We start from the raw sequence: 20,815 nt of genomic DNA, 5'->3' as shown, positions 1-20,815 counted from the left end.
GAGCCCTCCAGAAATGTACAGTATTCATTCTAATGTTTAACTTGGGATTGATTCCAATACACGAGCAGGTATTTTTCTTTGTTATGGCCTAAAAGACAGCCTTTTTTACCAAAGGGATACACAACTTTCATCTACCAAAATCTGCTTTGTGAAAAAGCCCTGAGATTTCTGTGAACATAGGAATAACTTTGCCATTGACTCATGACTACAGGTCCAGGAAGTGAAACTGCCGGAATAGAAACAGTGTCCAACCTTGAATGGCTAGATTGTTTCAAGGGGACTTGTGGGACTTCTGCAAATATAAACACTGCATGCTCTTTTAAACATGGAACAAAATAAATCCATATGGTGAATTTTTCTCATAAATACCCTTAAAATGTAATCATAAAACTGTGTATTTTCTCCAACTCTGAGTATTAATGAAGATATCTGGAAAAGTGATGTTGTAAAGTCCAACACTGCCACTAATTAACACCACCTGTGGCAATATTAGTCACAAAGCCCTGATTTCCACACAGGCTATCTAATCTTTTCAGCTAAAAAACAAAACAAAAACTCCTTTTACCAGCAAACCTTTTTTCAAAACCTTATAATATTGAGTATTAGCTAAGAAAACACATGCTATGCTTAGTCACTCAGTTGTGTCTGACACAGACTGTAGCCCACCAGGCTCCTCTGTCCATGGGTATTCTCCAGGCAAGAATACTGGGGTGGGTTGCCATGCATGCTGCTGCTGCTGCTAAATCGCTTCAGTCGTGTCCGATTCTGTGCAACCCCATAGATGGCAGCCCACCAGGCTCCCCCGTCCCTGGGATTCTCAAGGCAAGAACACTGGAATGGGTTGCCATTTGCCTTTTCCAATGCATGAAAGTGAAAAGTGAAAGTGAAGTCGCTTAGTCGTGTCTGACCCTCAGCGACCCCATGGACTGCAGCCTTCCAGGCTCCTCCTTCCATGGGATTTTCCAGGCAAGAGTACTGGAGTGGGGTCCCATTGACTTCTCCGTGTCATGCATAAAGTTATATAAAACCTAACACACTTGTAATGAACTTGCACTGTGTAAATAACAGCATCTACAAACAAGAGAACATTAGTGCTCAAAAGTGACCAATGTCAGTCAGTGACTGCACTTGTATTTGAAGACCCCTTGATATCAGGTGGATCTCCGTGTCTGAACACACCACTCACAACTACTCCAATTCCCCTGATGTAAGGATCAATGAGATTGTTTCAGATTCTGCCAGCAACCCCTCCAGAGTATCACTGTTCTTCAAACAGTCTCTGGGCCAAAATGCACATCTCTGAGACATTTTATGATGATATGAGTTGTTCCTGCGCGTGACAGGACTGGAAGTTAGTTTTCTTCAATAGGAAAGTACCTTTGCACACTTCCTTTGGTTCCCAATTCTAAAGACAAGTTCAAAGAACAGAAACGGGGCAACAGCTCACCCCTGACAGCAAATTAAATTCTGGAAGGATGAGGGCAACCTGTGCCAGAGGAATGGTGTGAATTGCATGGTCTGTTTATTACCCAGTCTAGTCTGTAAACGTCTCTCATCAAGGCCCTGCTGCCCTAGGATTCCTTTTAGTCAATTACACATCAGAAATCCTCATCACCCCAGAGTGCCCTTAGCCCACATGCAGAGCCAAAGAGACCCGAAAGTCCGTGTTGCCTCAAAAGAAGGTGGGGAAAGATAATCAACCTCAGGCACAAGGTTTAAGACCCGGCTTTTGTTAACTTTCAAATTTGTTATGTAAGTGCTTCGGAGTACTAAGTAAAAAAGTAAAAGCGGAGAAACACATACACACACACTCTCAGTAAACAATACTTCCAGAGTGAAACATTTATGGGAACAATAAGAACACTTTTGGACCCACCCCAAAATAAAAGAAGGACATACAGCAACCAGAAGAGGGGGGCCGCACCGCCGCAGGTGCCCTGCTCCAGGCTCTGACTCGGCTCACGGAGGGAGGTAGACGCGAGTCGAGGCGGCAGATGCTGGGAGTGTGAGCGAAGGGACACAAAGGGCACCCGCGGATCCCCTCTCTCGGTCCCGGCGCCGCCCCGAGCTCCCCGCGCCCCTTCCCTCCCCTGGGCCCGCCGCCCCAAGCCCAGCGCCAACCATGCGCTTTCCCTCACATCTTTCCTCAGACAGACGCGACGAAACTTACACCGTTTTGAAATGTGAGCCTCCTGAAGTACGGAGCAGACCTGCGGCAGACACCGGCTGACAGGCCAGCCTGAACCCCGCGATCCTTGTTTACAACTTCTGATCGCGGAGGGCGGCCCAGGCGGGGTCCGCGCTTCGCCGAAGCCGCACTGTCACTTCACTCAGAAACCCTCCCGGCGCCCAGTTTCCGTCCGGATCGGCTATCCCGTGAGCTCGCAGCGCGGCCCCGGCGCCAACTTGAGGAGGGGGCGCTGCCGGGTCCTCCGGGACCGCCCCGCCCCGCCTTCGGCCCCGCCCCGCCCGGCCCGCGACCCCGCGGCAGCCCAACTTGGTCCGGGCCCCACGGGGGTCCGCCGCGCTCTCCACGGAGCTCGGTCTGGCGGATACCTGCGCCCCTTGCCCGGCCCGAACCCCGAACCCGGTCACGGGTTCCCGACCCCTGGTTCGACCTCGATCTCGGCTCGACCTCGACCCCAGTTAGGGGTCTGGGGCCCCGATTGGACCCACGATCCCCCGCGCCGATCCCGGCCAGGACTCCGACCCCCGACCCCCGATTCTTGTTCCCGATCCTTGGTTACGATCCCGGCTCGACCCTGGCCGGGACCCCTACCCTCGACCCCCGACCCCGGCCCCGGACTCCAGCCGATTCCCCACCCCCCGATCCCCGGCCCTGCCCGCTATCACTCACCTGTCCCGCGGCAGAGGGCGTGCCCGCGGGCCGGCCCACGGGAGGGCGGCCGGGGCGGGGCTGGGGGGTGAGGACTGAAGATCCCAGTGGTGCCTGAGCCTGAGGCGACCAAGCCTGAAGCGACTGAGGCGACTGAGGCGGCAGTAGCTGCTCCTGGCGCTTCTGGCGAGGCACTGCGCGCGGCGTGGGCCCGCCCCCTCTGAGCCGCTGACCAATCCTGAGCAGCGCGCCGCCGCTGGCCCCGCCCCGTCGAGGAGCAGGTCCTCGCGAAAGCGGGCCCCGCAGGCCAATCGAACAGCGGAACGGCGACGAGTACAGCCAATCGAAGCTCAGGAAGCTCCGCAGAAAGAAACCAATTAGCGTGGCCGGGGCAGGGCGGGGCCATGGGAGGTTCACTGGGGGGGCGGGGCCAGATCCGGGCGGAGCCCAATGCGGGGAGGGAGACGTCAATGGAAAGGGGCGGGGCCTCGAGCTGGCAGGTCCACCCACCGGGGCGGTGTCAAGGGAGAGGCAAGGGGGCGGGTCCACAGATTCGGTAGGGTGGGGAGGGCCCCAGAACCGGGCGAGGAGGAGGGGTGTTGTGCAAGGTAGGATGAGACCATCAATGGGGAGGAGGCGGACTACTGGGGGGGGCGTGGCCTGGGGCGGGTCCCGGGACCGTGGAAGTAGGAGCAGGGGGAGGAGTGTACCGGTAGGGGCGGAGGGAAAGGGCGGGTCTCTGCAGGGGCAGGGGCGGGTCTGGACGGTCTGAGATGCCTGACCCCTGCACCCGCCAGGTGCGCGCCTGACCTCGCTCCGCCCCGGGAGCAGGGTCCAGCGTCGGTCGCGAAAGCGGGACTGCGCCCCGCCATCCCCCCGCCTGACACGAGTCAGACCCCCACCTGTCCCGGTCCCCCGCCTGGTGCCCCTTATCCCGCTTTGCAGAATCGCTGAGTCTGGCCGCACATGTCCGCCTACCCGCCTAGCAGACCCAGGACGCGGTGCACGTGCACATGTATGTTCTCAGGGGCCTGGTCAGCACACCTGTCCGCAGGTGACAGGAGGGGACTGTGGATGTCTCAGGTGTTTTTGTCCCGTTACCCTTTTTTCTATCCCTCCTGAACTGCGTTCTGCTTTACTTTGTTTCTATTGTGGTCATTTTCGAGGCACTGAACCCCAGTGTCCCATCCCTGCCTTACGGCTATTCTTAGCAGAGGATTATTTCTTGCAGCCCACCTACTAAAGACTCGAGCCAGGTCACAGGTACTGCCGCCGGTGATGCCGCCCTTGACTGGGCAGGGGAGCCAGCAGGGTTCTGGGATGTTGCCCTTCCCCAGAACCCCTGTCCAGAGCTGGACCCCCCCCCCCCAGATCCATGAAGGGATGGCCCTCAGCCCAGCCCAGCCTCCTTAGGCCTTGTAAAAGTGGAGGGGTCAACCAGAAGGCCAGATACCTCCAGGATGGTGGGACTTCTGACCCCAGGTCCCAGCACTCAGGCCACCATGCCCGGGCTTGGGGATTAGCCTGGGAACACAGCCTCGTCCTCTGCGCAGTCCTGTTCATGGCCCCATCAGTACTGTTTGCTCCTGAACGGGGGCAGGAGGCATTTCCCAGGCTTCTCCTCTGTGAACTCCTTTGTGGATCGCTGGAAGCCGACACTCTCAGAGTCACCATTATGACCGCTTCTTTCTGAGGAAGCATTAAAAGTGATCCTAGTGCCCAGAACCTCACCACAGTACACAAAGGACCCCACTGACACCCAGAGCAGACAAAGCTGGGCAACACTCAGAAAGTCTACACTGTCCACCCCAGACACGGGGCAGCAGTCAGTGAAAGCCCAGGGTAGGGGGTGGGGCAGGAAGAGCTGTGTGCTCATTTGTCTTCACGTGTCACTCGTGTGATACACAGACAAGCTTTAAGAAAGAAAGAGCCTAGGCTGGAGGGCTGTGGGTGGGCCCACGGAAGGGCAGCAGCGCTGGGAGAGGCTACAGTCCCAGCAGAATGTGGGGTGTGAGTCCTCCCTAAGAAGAGGGTCTCTGTCTCAGCCACGCAGGGGGCACCTGTCACACTTGTCCCAGCAGGGAGACATGGTTAACTGTGTGCCCTGGAAGGACCACCGTGGGGGAGGGAGGAAGGTACAGCAGGAGAATAAGGTGGTGGAGGCCCTGGCTGGGTGGTCCCGAGGAGACATGAGGCTGGAAGTGAACAAATGGGGCAAGGGCAGGCCTCAGCCCCAGAAGAGGGAGCCCAGAGACCAGGGCTGTAAGAATGTGCTATGTCCTGAATGGGGCTTAACCTCACCTTGACTTTGCAGGCAGGGGTCGGGGCAGAGGTACCCTAGGACCTTACTCCAGAGGCCAGAACAGGGCAGGTGTGCAGGCAGAGCACCCTCAGCCTGCCCCCTCACCCCAGATTACAGGCTGCCAGCCGCCCACTTCCCCGTCCTCCCCAGGAGCCCTCGGCCTCTCAGCTGCCTTCCTCGCCTCCTGAGACACAGTTAGTCATTAGGAGAGTAATGATAGTGTTTTCAGGACAGCATGTTGGACCCTAACAACTCTCAATTATTTCCAGTTCCTGCCAGCCCCAGGAGGAAGAAAGCTGCTCTTCTCGTGCCTCCGCCCTTGACACACAAGACAATCCATGTTGCTGGCATATTATCATAGGTTAGCAAATCTCTGAAAGCCAGGCTGCGCAGGGGAGCAGTCCCCACCCCCACAGCAGCTGGGGGCCTGGAGCAGGTCTAGGCTCCTCCCCTCTAAGCAGGTTGCCCTGCCTAGAACTCTGCCCTGTGCTCCAGGCATTTCCCCTCCACAGACCCTGAGGACGCACGTATGTGCACCCTTTAGATCATGTCACCACCACCATCCTTCCCGTGAGAAGCACCCCCAGGGGCCCATGTTTATAAATAACTCCCTGGTGTCTTGTTGGGGGCACAGGGAGCTGGGAGAGAAGGGACCGCGTAATTATCATCTGCTTGGAATGATGTCAGATGAAGCCCAGCACTCAGCCTTTCTGACTCTCACACACACCCCTGCGGCTGGAGAGTGGGGGAGGGTGGGAGGGGGTGAACACATTATCTTGGCTGGAGCCTGGGGCGTGGGCTCCAGATCAGTCAACTGAAAGGGTGGGAACACAGCTAAGAGCAGAAAGCAGTCCTGGAGTAATCTGTGCCAACACCCTTCCAGATGTGAGGCCCCCCGCCCCAGTACCCTCACGCACAGCCCCCAGCAGCCCTGCCACGCAGAGAGGTCTGGAGCAGTTGACCTGAGTCTGCTGTGGGCCTGGGGCGTCACTGGCCTTCCGCAGTGAGAACTCACGTGGTGCTCAAGACCACCCCGGCGCTCAGCCTGAACCAAGTGACACAGTTTGCCCAGCGAGGACTGAGGTGCTGCTGCTAAAATCCCCTTCACAGAGCCAGAGGCAGAAGGGCCTTCCGAGGCCCACAGCCCAGTTCCTGCTGCCCTGGCTGGCTCACAGCTGACTCTGATTGCCAACTGATGGAGTGAAAGTCGGAAAGCTAGTAAACCAGTCTGTGCCCAAGCTGCCCTGGTTAGGGGAGTACACCGGCTGCACACACGGTGCTTCCCACATGACGCAGAGTCCAAAGCACGCACCTGCCCTACCTCACCTCACTGCTATAGCATCTGGCTGTGATTGGATGAGGGGTGATCTAGGGGACCCTGTTCCCTGGCCCATAACCAGGGGCAGAGGCCGCACCTGCCCAGAGCAGAGCTAGGCCAACCAGGGTCCAAGGTGCCCCAGCTGGGGTGAAATGACAGTGGACATGTGCACCAGAGGCAGGAGAGAGGAGCATGGGTGGCATCCGAGGGAGACACACAAGAAGGGATCATCAGCAGGAGTTGAGGCCGCCAGGACTCCGCCTTGCCGTCTTCACGCCTGGCCAGCTAACCTGCACCCTACACCTCCCTGTACCTGAACCACAGCCTGCCCCGTGTCTGCGCGCCCAAGAGACCCTGTCCCCTCAGATTTGTACAACACCCAGCAGAGAGTCCTGTGGATCTGAGGGACCAGAGGCCACAAAATGTCCTCGGGGTAGACATGGAAGGTACCCCCACTGCTGGGAAGCTGGATTCAGATCACGTGTGGAACCAGGGCTCTGAACCCCAAAGGACGCACACCCTGGGGGTGAACAGGGCTCTTCTTTGCACCTGTGAGAAAAATTCCAGCCCATCGGCTCAGGTGTCAGCCTGGAATGAGCACATCTGTGCCCCACAGTCTGTTGTGACAGAGGCAGGGGCTCGCCCTGCACTCCAGCACCCCCAGTACTCTGGGCTCAGCCACCTCCCCGCTCTTGGCCCCGCACACGAGAGCCCGTGAGTCATGACTGCCCTTGACTGCACCTCCCAGCTCTGAACAGTCAGGCTCCAGGGCCAACAAGCCACTTCCAGCAGGGAGAGACAAAGACAGAGACAGAGAAACAGAGAGACAGACAGACCGAGACAGAGAGAGAGCAGAGAGACAAAGACACGCAGCCACAAAGAGACATACAGAGAGAGAACAGAGACAGAGATACAGAGAGACACGGAGACAGAGACGCAGAGAGAGACAGAGACAGAGGCAGAGAGAGACAGACAGAGACGGAGAGAGAACAGAGAGACAAAGACACGCACCCACAAAGAGACATACAGAGAGAGAGAACAGAGACAGAGATACAGAGAGACACGGAGACAGAGACACAGAGAGAGACAGAGACAGAGAAACAGAGAGACAGACAGACCGAGACAGAGAGAGAGCAGAGAGACAAAGACACGCGCAGCCACAAAGAGACATAGAGAGAGAACAGAGACAGAGATACAGAGAGACACGGAGACAGAGACGCAGAGAGAGACAGAGACAGAGGCAGAGAGAGACAGACCGAGACGGAGGAACAGAGAGACAAAGACACACGCACCCACAAAGAGACAGAGAGAGACAGAGACAGAGATACAGAGAGACATGGAGACAGAGAGACGCAGAGAGAGAAAGAGACGGAGTCAGAGAGAGACAGACAGAGACGGAGGAACAGAGAGACAGAAAGAGTGACAGAGACAGACAGAGGCAGAGACAGAGACCGACGTAGAGACAGACACAAACAGAGAGACAGGGAGAGAGAGGATGGCAGAGAGGGACTGGCCCTGCCCCCGAGCCCCAGACCCTCTGCTGCCTCCCCTCCCCCACTGCAAGCAGAGCAGCCCCGCTTTTGTCTTTCTCCTGAGCAAGATTTCTGATATTTTGCGTAAACAAGAAAGTCTATGTTGCCTTCTTTTTGCTCAGAAAAGAAACACCCGTCTGCACACACCTCCCCGAGCAGCAGTGACGTCATGGCTCATCCGGACTTTATTTCAGGAAGACTTTCAGCTCTGGGAAAGTGTCAGCCAAAGCCCCAGCCCTTCTCCCTGAGGGCGCCTGGGCTCCGGAGAGACAACTCGGCCTTTGTCTCTGTCTCCGCAGCCCTCCCTCCACGCAGGGCTTCAGGAGGAAGTCGCTGGTCCCCGGGGTTGGGTGGGGTGGGCTCTCAAGCTCTGCACTACAGACACCTAAGGCTCTAAAAAAACTCTTCATCGGCTGCTTTTTTGCTGAAAGTCACGTGAGCCTTTTCTGTTGATAAAAATAATCATCTCTCCGTTGTGTCCGACTCTTTGCGACTCCATGAACTGTAGCCCACCAGACTCCTCCATCCAGGGGATTCTCCAGGCAAGAACACTGCAGTGGGTAGCCATGCCCTCCTCTAGGGGATCTTCCCAACCCAGGGCTCGAACCCAGGTCTCCTGCATTGCAGGCGAGTTCTTTACCATCTGAGCCACCAGAGAATCCCCGAATAACATCAGTGGAGACAAATTTGAAAACACAGAATTGCTTATTGAATATTCTGTCATAGAAAGAGGATGAGGGGATAGGCTCAACCCCACCCCCCAAGCCTCTCTTTATTTGGAACCCCCAATTTTCTTAGGCTCCAGTTAGTCTTCATTTCTCTGCTGCACTGCCCTCCACTTTACTGGACTCTACTCCTTCTGTCAAAGACCTCTGGTGAGAATGGTAAGGTGAAAGTTCAGAAATGTAAATGTTGAAAAATTACCATCAAAAATTAAATTTGGGGGAGAAGCCCTCGCTGTGAAGGGATCACAAACTGATCTGGCTCCCAGATGGGTCTGTGAATTCCCTCTCCCAATTACCAGCCAAGGGGGTGGGGAGGTGAGGGGCATCTGCAAACCCACGAACAAACACAAGGTGATCAAGAGACATCACAAGTTCTCAAGGGCGCCCTGCCCACCATCCTGAAGGTGAAGAGCCAGGGCCCACACAAGGCCGTGTGGCCAGAACCAGAGCAGCGAATGGGTTCCCTTGGCAGGTGGAGTGCAAAGGCAGGTCCCTTCCCCCTCCAACTGGACATCCGCACAAGCCCGAGGTCGGTTCCTCCCCACCCCCATGTGCCATGCTCAGTGGTCCGACTGAGGACGGGCTGCTCTGTCCCCACCCTTCTTGCTCCTGCTGAGGAGAACCTTGATCCCGGTCAGCCGGGCGCGTCTCCTTCCCCACCTCTGCGCAGGCCCAGCTCAGGTCCCGAGGGTGGAGGCGGAGGGCCCTCTGCTTGCACGTTCCCAGTCCCAGCCACACGCTGCTCCAGCACATGTGGGAACACTGGCACGTGACTCTGGAACTCTCTGGTGACACCGTGCACCCACCAGGCAGCAGCAGCCAGCCTAGTGAGGATGGGGGGAAGGCTGGCTATGGCTCAGCTGAGGCGCCAGCTCTGGCCTGCACCCTGCAGGATTCAGTCACCATCCTCAGGGCGCAGGGTCTGTGCTGAAACGGGGGTCAATGAGTGGCGCCAAGTCCCCAGTACCTCAACCCCAGGAAGGCAATCAGCTGGCTGCTTCCCACCAACTGGCAGCACCACCTGGGATCCGCCCACCGGGGAGAGGGAGGGTACCTCCTTGATTTGTAGGGAACGAGCCTGATGAAGCTGAGTGCTGAAGAATTGATGCTTTCAAGCTGTGGTGCTGGAGAAGACACTTGAGAGTCCCTTGGACTGCAAGGAGATCAAACCGGTCAACATAAAGGAAATTAACCCTGAATATTCATTGAAAGGACTGATGCTAAAGCTGAAGCTCCAATAAATACTTTGGCCACCTGATGCGAAGAGCTGAAAAAGACCCTGATGCTGGGAAAGATGATGGGCAGTAGGAAAAGGGGGTGACAGAGGATGAGATGGTTGGATGGCATCACTGACTCGATGAACATGAGTTTGAGCAAACTCCAGGAGGGAAGTAGTGAAGCACAGGGAAGCCTGGTGTGCTGCAGCCGATGGGGTCGCAAAGAGTCAGACATGACTGAGCACTGAACTCAACAACAAATCGTGATGAATGCATGACTCTGCTCCACTCGCCTCTCCCAGTGCAGTGGGGTTTGTGGCCCCACAGCCTCAAGCCCTTCCCACCCGCCCCTCCCACCTACAGCATGTCCCACCCTTGGGGTGGACAACCCAGCCCGCTGAGCCAAGTTGTGTCCACCACATTTGAAAACAGCCCCCGCATGGCCTGCCGCAGCCCAGGGGACACACTGCTGACTGAGTCTGCCCCAGGGACACTCTGTAGGAAGTCTGGCAGCAAGTCCCAGGGTGCGGGACCCCAGGGTGTGGTCCATAAGGCAGGGGCACGGGATTCGCATGGACGCCTTCCCAGGCCCTGGGGCACCTGGTACTACAGGGAGAGGCAGACCAGGCCAGAGGGGTCTAAGGGGCCGTGTTCCAGGGGACCTGTGCCCAGTGATGTGGCTTCACAGATGCTGCTGCTTCACTTTTATAAGTGCTTGTGCAGATACACGTGCATTCACACCTGTGCATAGTGCACACACACCTGTGTGCACATGTACACCTATGGGCACACACATGCACCTGCATGCACACACCTGCACACACGCATACCTGTGCACACACATGCTCAAGCAGCCTGCAGACAACACTGACACCGCAAGCCCAGGTGGGGCTCAACAGTGCTGCTGGCCCGGCAGCTCCCACAGCCTCGCAGGCCACCTTGCGATGCAGAACCGACTGCGGGATCTGTGTCCTCATCAGGACTGGGAGCTGGGAGCTGTTGGGCATTTTCAACAAAAGACTAGAAGAGCTCTGGTAATCTTGAGGTGAAAGGAAGGTTTTTAAGAGTTTAAAATAACTTCCCTTAAAAAAAAAAAAAAAACAGATGCTGTGCTCTGAAAAGCAATGTTTGAACTGTTTTTGACTTCATGTGAATTTGTAGCTAAAACCTGTTAAATCTGTCACTTTTAATGTTCTCATATTTGCTCAGTTTTAAAATACAGAAACATTTTTTTCTAATTTGTTAAAAAATTTTCTAAGTAAAAACTTTCAGTGAGTTTTGAATCCATTTGTTAAAAATACGCTGATGCAACTCTTAGTTTGTAAGAACTTCGACTAGTCCCACTGTGCCGTGCTCAGTCGCTTCAGTGGTGTCTGACCCTGTGACCCTAGGGACTGTAGTCCGCCAGGCTCCTCTGTCCATGGGATTCTCCAGGCAAGAGAATACTGTAGTGGATTGCCATGCCCTCCTCCAGGGCATCTTCCCAACCTAGGGACTCTTATGTCTCCTGCACTGGCAGGCAAGTTCTTTGCCACTGAGCCACCTGGGAAGTAATTAGTCCCAGGGAAGATGGAAATTCACCAGCTGAATCTCACCGAAGCGTTTGCATAACTTATGGATGGACAGAAACAAACTGTTGCAATTTTGTATGTTCAGCCTATGACGCTCTGGTTCATTTGAATTTACATATTTCAGGAGCTGTTCTCTTCAGCTGTGGCAGCCGAGTATCCAGAGAAGCCCACTTCTGCAAAGAGCCTGGATGAGGTGTTAGAAGGGACGAGCATCTTTGTTCACACTAGCCTCCTGAAATAGCATCATAATTATTCATCTTAAATTAGTAATAATGTTAAATCGAGTGCAAAGTGTTTTTAATAATAAATGAACACTTTGAAAGATTGTTAATCTCATTTTATCTCATCCTTTCTCATTTTAGTATATATGTTTTCTTGTGTATTTAATATTTTAGCACAGTTGGTCATGTACATATTTTTTTAACTAGATCACATACATTGGGGAGAATTTGTTCAGATGCTTTTTACTGATTGGTAGATGATTCAAAAAAAGTTTTAAGACCACTCACCAGATTAAAGAGTTGTATAAAAAATTTTTTAAATAGTTTTAAAAAATACACAAAGTGCCAAGAGGAAAACTGAAAACGGCAGAAGAAATGCCAGGAGTTATACATGGACGATGTTTGTTATTTCTCATTCGGAGCACAGGAAGCCATCCCTCCCTGTCATGTGGGGACAGTGACAGCCATCTCTTGGGGGCCCGTGGGGATGGAGTTACTGGATGTCACTGGTGCCTGACGTGGTCGATGCTACTTGAAGGCGCCTGTTCTTCTGAAGTTGAATGGCAGGAACTTGCCAGTGTGTCGCGGTGGCTGACCGCCATGCACCCTCTTGGAGCGGTGAGGAGAGCACATACCTCACAGTTGTTCTTCCCCCAGGTCCTTCCTGGACATGCAGCTTGCCCATGAGGGAGACACGTGTGTCCACTCCCCTGGCCCAGACGGGGTGGACCAGGTAGTGTGTGACGTGTGAGGCCAGGCAGGAGCAGGCAGTACAGCTCTTCCCTGGCTCTCTCGGGCCACCTGCCCTGGAGCCCTGCGGCAGAGGGCAAGGCTGGCCTGAGGCTGCCGATTGGAGAGGCCACGCAGAGAGACGTGGGGACACAGTGGGAGCTCTGTGGAGCCCAGGGCCAGACCCAGCCATGAGCCCGCCTTCAGAGGTCACCCAGCCGTCATCTAATGCCAGTGATGGGGAGCCGCCTGGAGGAGACACATCCATCCTGAGCCTAGCAGACAGGGACACGCGACAGCTATTGCTTTAAGCCCCTATATGTTAGGGTAACTGTTTCCCATGTGGCAGACTGGCATGATGTGTGAAGTTGGTGACCTTGTTCTCTCAAGAAAAGAGCTATGGGGTGTGCCCCCCAACCCTGCCTCCGCCTGCCAAGGACCTCGCCGAGGGTGGGCAGCTTATCACTGCATTTTACTAAAAACAAGAGAAACAGCCACACACCACCAACCACGCCTGTGCCTTTAAAGTTCTGTAAAAGTAGAATTTTAATCAACCCAAAGCTGGGACAGGCCCTCCTAAGCCCTGGGATTAACAGCTCAGCAGTGCAGCAGTCCGGAGTTGGGGGGCAGGGGAGATTGTCGCCCAGAGGATCCAGTCCCCAGAGCCAGGAAGCAGGCATCTCAGCAGGAGCTGGGCCCCACAGCGCCGTGTTCTGTCACTCCCTCCATTTCTCACGACGACACTTACTTTGGGACAAAACTCCGCTTTAAAATGTTTGAGGGGGAAATTTGCAGATCATCTTGACGGGGATGAAGTGACTGATCCTTTCTGGGAGTTGATGTCACGGCAACGGGTGGGGGGGCCTCCGGATTAAACCCTGGGTTCTGGAAACGGCACACTGTGCTCCCCGCCTGTCACTTGAAACTGAGGTATTTGGCTTAAGCTTATTTTCCTCCTAAGCTGTCCGGCACAGACGCTGCCCAGAGCGGCTTTGCCAAGCAAAGATGTTTATTTCCTGAGTTGCGGAAATCCATACCCCTCTGAGCGACCTGCTTACGTGAGAAGTTAAGTAATGAAATGCCGGCCCAGAAGATGGGGCCGCCGAGGGCCTGATGCACCCTGAACCCCACCACCAGCCAACCCCTGCGTCTGCTTGTGGTCCTCTTGCCTCCCAGGGTGATCTCAGCGCTCTGCTGGGAGTGCGGGACCACCTGGCCACGGCAGGTCTCACTGTCCGTCCACATAGTGGGGAGGGCCAGGCCTGAGGAATCTCCCCCTCCCGCTCTGCCTTCCTCCCAGACAGCAGGCACAGTCTGGGGGGCCGCAAGCCCCCTGTGTCACTTTCCTCCCAGACATCGGGCACAGTCTGGGGGGCTGCAAGCCCCCCGTGTCACCACCTCTGGCCTGTGGCTCAGGCATCCTCTCAGCCCAGTTCCCTTTCTTCAGAGGGCCAAGGACACCATGTCCTGATGGGGTACAGGCTCACGTGGGAAGCACTCAGCACCACACGTCATGTGAGAGCACTTCAAGAGGGGTGAGCCGCCAGACCGTGGGGCGAGTTGTCTGGGGGGCAGCCCACCTGTCTGAAAGCTTGCTGGAGCTGAGTGTGAGTCAGCAGGACTGTGAGCCCGTCCTGGGACCCAGACGTGCTGCCGCCCCGCTGTCCAGTAGGTTCTGAGCACCAGCTGTGGAGAAGAAGGAGCTGAGGCAGAAGGAAGAGGAAAGGGAGGGCAGAGGCCTGGAGTGTTTGTGGGGGGTGCTCCTCCACCCTCTGTTTGCAAACTCAAACATGGCCACTTCCACCAGGCCCCTCCTCCAGCCTGGCCCCCCTGGAGCTGTAAGTGTGACCCCATGTGGGAAAAGGGCCCCGTGTGTGGGGTTCAGTCAAATATGTTGAAATGAGAGATGGTTCTAGATTATCAGGTGAGCCCTCCCTGCCCTTGTGCCCTGGTAGAGAGCAGTCCAGGGAGCTCTGACTACAGACGGAAGGGTAACGATGACCGTGGAGGGAGGGTGGGCTGAGTGACACACCCACGAGTTGAGGGCGGCTGGGAGCCTCCAGGATCTGGGCTAGCGCAGAGCCTCTGAGGTCAGTGTGGCCCTGCCCCATCCTAATTGCTGCCTGGTGATCCTGATTTCAGCCTCTGGCCTCCAGAGTGTGAGAGAGTAACTTTGTGTTGCTGCAGGTCATCGTATCTGTGGGGTGTTATAACGGCGGGCCCAGGGCTGGGCGGGGCTTGTGCACTGACCACAGGAGCAAGAGGCCAAGATGAGAGGTGAGTGGTGGTCACTCACAGGGCCAGCCCCATGAGGATGAGAGCCCAGCCCTCAGTCCATCCCCCTGGGGACACCCAGCCTCTCAGAAGAGAAGGCCAGGCTGGGCCTTGCAGATGAAAACCCACCCTGGCTCTGTTTGCTCTGGAGGTTCTGTGTTCTCATGAAATCACTGGTTCTGCTTAACAACCAGTTGGGCTTTCCTGATGGCTCAGATGGTAAAGAATCCGCCTTTGATTCAGGAGACCTGGGTGTGATCCCTGGGTAGGGAAGATCCCTGGGGTACTGGAGCTACCCACTCCAGTATGCTTCCCTGGGGGATTTCATGGACCAAAGAAACCTGGCTATATAGTCCATGCAGTCTCAAAGAGTCAGACACGGCTGAGTGACTAACACTATTACTTAACATGACTTTTGCATGCAGTGTGGTCCCCACCCGGGGATGTTCACCAGAGGGAAGTGACAGCAAGAGGGCACCCATAGAGTCTATGACGCTTTGTCTCCTGACAAACTCTTGACAAGTTTGCACCACCGGAGGCATGTTTTTATTTTTTTACTTTCTCCACAACGTGCCATACACAGGGCAAATGCATGAGTGCGGGGTGGGGTGACCATCCCCTGGAGCCAGAACACCAGGCAGGAAGCAGGATGTGGTAAGCACCGTGGCCCCCGGGGACGCTGCAGCCCACGTGGAGAGCAGGTGGCCCACACAGGGAGCCGGCTGCACTCAGTCTGATTCCCTCTCCAGAGGTGAGAGCACAGATGGTTGTTGGCGGACATGTCCCCCCACTTAAGAGGCTGGGTCCATGCCTCCTGCCTCCAGGGGTAAATTCCTCGTCATCTCCCCGGCTCTGCTCGCCAGAGGACTGGGCTGTTTGTTGAAGCAGCAGCACCCCTCCTAGGAGGCCATTCCTGTATCATTCAGCTCTGCTGCCTAACCAGTCACCTCAGAACTCAACAGCTTAAATCAGCACGTGCTACTTAGCCCTGTGCATCAGCGGGTCAGCCGCACTAGCCGACCCCTGCTGGACTCTGCTGAGTCTTGGGGCACTCTGCCCATTTCCCACCCTCATCTGATCCTGCACCCTGTGGTTTCAATACGGCATATTCTTTAAGTGAAAGTGAAAAGTCGCTCAGTCATGTCCGACTCTTTGCGACCCCATGGACTATACAGTCCATGGAATTCTACAGGACAGAATACTGGAGTGGGTAGCCTTTCCCTTCTCCAGGGGATCTTCCCAACTCAGGGATTGAACCCAGGTCTCCCACATTGCAGGCGGATTCTTTACCAGCTGAGCTATCAGGGAAGCTTCTTAATCCCATCAGTTCAGTTCAGTCGCTCAGTCGTGTCCGACTCTTCGCGACCCCATGAATCGCAGCACACCAGGCCTCCCCGTCCATCACCAACTCCTGGAGTTCATTTAGACTCACGTCCATCAAGTCAGTGATGATATCCAGCCATCTCATCCTCTGTCGTCCTCTTCTCCTCCTGCCCCAATCCCTCCCAGCATCAGAGACTTTCCAATGAATCAACTCTTCGAGTGAGGTGGCCAAAGTACTGGAGTTTCAGCTTTAGCATCATTCCCTTCAAAGAAATCCCAGGACTGATCTCCTTCAGAATGGACTGGTTGGATCTCCTTGCAGTCCAAGGGACTCTCAAGAGTCTTCTCCAACACCACAGTTCAAAAGCATCAATTCTTCAGCGCTCAGCTTTCTTCACAGTCCAACTCTCACATCCATACATGACCACGGGAAAAACCATAGCCTTGACTAGATGGACCTTTGCTGGCAAAGTAATGTCTCTGCTTTTGAATATGCTATCTAGGTTGGTCATAACTTTCCTTCCAAAGAGTAAGCGTCTTTTAATTTCATGGCCGCAGTCACCATCTGCAGTGATTTTGGAGCCCAAAAAAATAAAGTCTGACACTGTTTCCACTGTTTCCCCATCTATTTCCCATGAAGTAATGCCATGATCTTCGTTTTCTGAATGTTGAGCTTTAAGCCACCTTTTTCACTCTTCTCTTTCACTTTCATCAAGAGGCTTTTGAGTTCCTCTTCACTTTCTGCCATAAGGGTGGTGTCATCTACATATCTGAGGTTATTGATATTTCTCCCGGCAATCTTGATTCCAGCTAGTGTTTCTTCCAGTCCAGCGTTTCTCATGATGTACTCTGCATATAAATTAAATAAACAGGGTGACAATATCCAGCCTTGACATACTCCTTTCCCTATTTGGAACCAGTCTGTTGTTCCATGTCCAGTTCTAACTGTTGCTTCCTGACCTGCATACAAATTTCTCAAGAGGCAGGTCAGGTGGTCTGGTATTCCCATCTCTTGAAGAATTTTCCACAGTTTATTGTGATCCACACAGTCAAAGGCTTTGGCATAGTCAATAAAGCAGAAATAGATGTTTTTCTGGAACTCTCTTGCTTTTTCCATGATGCAGCGGATGTTGGTAATTTGATCTCTGGTTCCTCTGCCTTTTCTAAAACCAGCTTGAACATCAGGAAGTTCCCGGTTCATGTATTGCTGAAGCCTGGCTTGGAGAATTTTGAGCTTTACTTTACTAGCGTGTGAGATGAGTACAATTGTGTGGTAGTTTGAGCATTCTTTGGCATTGCCTTTCTTTGGGATTGGAATGAAAACTGACCTTTTCCAGTCCTGTGGCCACTGCTGAGTTTTCCAAATTTGCTGGCATATTGAGTGCAGCACTTTCACAGCATCATCTTTCAGGATTTGAAATAGCTCAACTGGAATTCCATCACCTCCACTAGCTTTGTTCGTAGTGATGCTTTCTAAGGCCCACTTGACTTCACATTCCAGGATGTCTGGCTCTAGGTTAGTGATCACACTATTGTGATTATCTGGGTCATGAAGATCTTTTTTGTACAGTTCCTCTGTGTATTCTTGCCACCTCTTCTTAATATCTTCTGCTTCTGTTAGGTCCATACCATTTCTGTCCTTTGTCGAGCCCATCTTTGCATGAAATGTTCCCTTGGTATCTCTAATTTTCTTGAAGAGATCTCTAGTCTTTCCCATTCTGTTGTTTTCCTCTATTTCTTTGCATTGATCCCTGAGGAGGGCTTTTTTATCTCTTCTTGCTATTCTTTGGAACTCTGCGTTCAGATGCTTATACCTTTCCTTTTCTCCTTTGCTTTTCGCTTCTCTTCTTTTCACAGCTATTTGTAAGGCCTCCCCAGACAGACATTTTGCTTTTTTGCATTTCTTTTCCATGGGAATGGTCTTGATCCCTGTCTCCTGTACAATGTCACGAACCTCATTCCATAGTTCATCAGGCACTCTATCTATCAGATCTAGGCCCTTAAATCTATTTCTCACTTCCACTGTATAATCATAAGGGATTTGATTTAGGCCATACCTGAATGGTCTAGTGGTTTTCCCTACTTTCTTCAATTTAAGTCCAAATTTGGCAATAAGGAGTTCATGATCTGAGCCACAGTCAGCTCCTAGTCTTGTTTTTGTTGACTGTATAGAGCTTCTCCATCTTTGGCTGCAAAGAATATAATCAATCTGATTTTGGTGTTGACCATCTGGTGATGTCCATGTGTAGAGTCTTCTCTTGTGTTGTTGGAAGAGGGTGTTTGTTATGAGCAGTGCATTTTCTTGGCAAAACTCTATTAGTCTTTGCCCCGCTTCATTCTGTATTCCAAGGCCAAATTTGCCTGTTACTCCAGGTGTTTCTTGACTTCCTACTTTTGCATTCCAGTCCCCTAAATGAAAAGGACATCTTTTTGGGTGTTAGTTCTAAAAGGTCTTGTAGGTCTTCATAGAACTGTTCAACTTCAGCTTCTTCAGTGTTACTGGTTGGGGCATAGACTTGGATTACTGTGATATTGAATGGTTTGCCTTGGAAATGAACAGAGATCATTCTTTCGTTTTTGAGATTGCATCCAAGTACTGCATTTCGGACTCTTTTGTTGACCATGATGGCTACTCCATTTCTTCTGAGGGATTCCTGTCTGCAGTAGTAGACATAATGGTCATCTGAGTTAAATTCACCCATTCCAGGCCATTTCAGTTCGCTAATTCCTAGAATGTCGACATTCACTCTTGTCATCTCTTGTTTGACCACTTCCAATTTGCCTTGATTCATGGACCTGACATTCCAGGTTCCTATGTAATATTGCTCTTTACAGCATCGGACCTTGCTTCTATCACCAGTCACATCCACAGCTGGGTATTTTTTTTGCTTTGGCTCCAACCCTTCATTCTTTCTGGAGTTACTTCTCCACTGATCTCCAGTAACATATTGGGCACCTACTGACCTGGGGAGTTCCTCTTTCAGTATCCTATCATTTTGCCTTTTCATACTGTTCATGGGGTTCTCAAGGCAAGAATGCTGAAGTGGTTTGCCATTCCCTTCTCCAGTGGACCACATTCTGTCAGATCTCTCCACCATGACCTGCCCATCTTGGGTGGCCCCACGGGCATGGCTTAGTTTCATCGAGTTAGACAAGGCTGTAGTTCTGGTGTGATTAGATTGACAAGTTTTCAGTGTGTCTGCCCTCTGATGCCCTCTTGCAACACCTACAGTCTTACTTGGGTTTCTCTTACCTTGGACGTGGGGGTATCTCTTCACCGGCTGCTCTAGCAAAGCACAGCCGCTGTTCCTTACCTTGGACGAGGGGTATCTCCTCACCGCCGCCCTTCCTGACTGTCAACATGGGATAGCTCCTCTAGGCCCTCCTGCGCCATAAGAAGCTATTATTGTTGCTGTACGCATGCAGGTCATCGTTCCTCTTCATCATCTTCCACCTCCTGTATCCTGTAGTACCAACCTGGGATCACAGTCCTTCTGTGTGCCAAGTACAAAGGATGCATTTATCAGTTATCATGGTGGTTATGGAAATCTTTTACTGCACTTTCTTTTTCTCTCTGTCCTTGGTTTTCACTTGCTTACTTTGATGCTCATAGGTGAGATTTTCCTTCAGTTTTCCTGCTTGATGACTTTGATGCTTCTTGAATCTAGAGTTAGATATCTTTCATCAGTTTTAGGATACTACCAGCCATTATCCCTTTAAACATTTCTTCAGCTTTTACTCTAAGACTTATGCCTTTCCCCTCTGTTATAAGTGTCCAGTCTTCCCCTTTCCCTGCATCACTCTGCTGCCTTCCAAAGCAGTTGTCCATGATGAGAAGGAACCTTACTAAGAGCTACACTGTGTGATCCATGAATCCGCTGACAAGAGCCCCAGGGAACCACAGAGGCAGTCCATTGGAGCAGGAAGGGTGTCCTATGGCCTCTGCCCCATGATCTTCCTTCATCTCTGGGGGTGCAGCGAGTGCCCCGTGGGACCTCTGACAGTGGTCTGCCTTCTGCAATCATGGGTAGGGAAGGCTGGTTTCTACCTTGTGGATGAAGATTAAATGTGCTAGTTGTGCTCTGTGGAAATCTGGGGGACAGGCCCGAGTCCTTAAAGGGCCTGGTCCTCTGCTCCCCCAAACCCACAGGGAAGGTCCTGGCCTGTGGCACTGGAGGTCTGTCCCCATGAATGAGGAACGAAGCCCCGCCCCCAGGCCAGCAGGGGCAGGCATGGGGCTGTGACCAGAGCCAAGACTCCTCTCTGTGGGAAACCGCACGGTGCTCCCAGCCCCCGAGGTTTTGTGCTGTTCTGAAGGCTCTGACTTACATCTTATCTTTGCCCTTGCAGGTCTTAGGAGACAGCCTCTGTCAGACAGCTTTTGAGTCACTTCTGGGCTGATTTAAAATTTGATGCTCTTGGTGTGACGTGTTCCCAGCTAATAGCTGCCTGAGAAGAGTCAGGATGTCTTCCTTGTCTAAGCCACCGTCAGCTTTGCTGCCTGGCCACCCAAGCTGGCAGCCTCGGTCACCCCACCTGCGTTCACACAGCCGCGCCATCCCTCTCTGAGGGCACCCTCCCTCTTGGGCACACCGCCAGGGCGCTGTTCTTGTCCCTGAGCCGGGCGGCGGGGCTCTTGTACCAGCAGAGGCTTCAGCCACAGCGTCCACTTCTCCCCAGGATCCAGACAAGAGTCTCTGACCCCCAGGGAACACAGCTGCCCCTCCTATCACTTCAGAGTGAAAAGACCTTGCGATGCTTGGTGTG

At 53.4% G+C, this 20,815-nt stretch overlaps 1 protein-coding gene across 18 annotated transcripts in view; it reads right to left on the bottom strand.

Moving 5' to 3' along the window:
* The window catches only part of PCBP3 (poly(rC) binding protein 3), a 229,399-nt gene extending 226,355 nt beyond the window's left edge, over nt 1-3,044 (bottom strand). For 16 of the 18 annotated variants that reach the window (XM_010801704.4, XM_010801706.4, XM_059886325.1 and 13 more), the window contains exon 1: nt 2,858-2,991. The gene's annotated coding sequence lies outside the window, so the exon portion shown is untranslated. Of the gene's footprint in view, nt 1-2,857 lie in introns of all 18 variants that reach the window. The other 2 variants (NM_001428302.1, NM_001076284.3) reach the window with 1 other exon arrangement.
* Between the last annotated feature and the right edge of the window lie 17,771 nt (nt 3,045-20,815).

This window comes from Bos taurus, chromosome 1, assembly GCF_002263795.3.
Source record: "Bos taurus isolate L1 Dominette 01449 registration number 42190680 breed Hereford chromosome 1, ARS-UCD2.0, whole genome shotgun sequence".
In the NCBI taxonomy this organism is placed as follows: domain Eukaryota; kingdom Metazoa; phylum Chordata; class Mammalia; order Artiodactyla; family Bovidae; genus Bos; species Bos taurus.
This window is presented reverse-complemented; position numbering and strand designations above follow the sequence as displayed.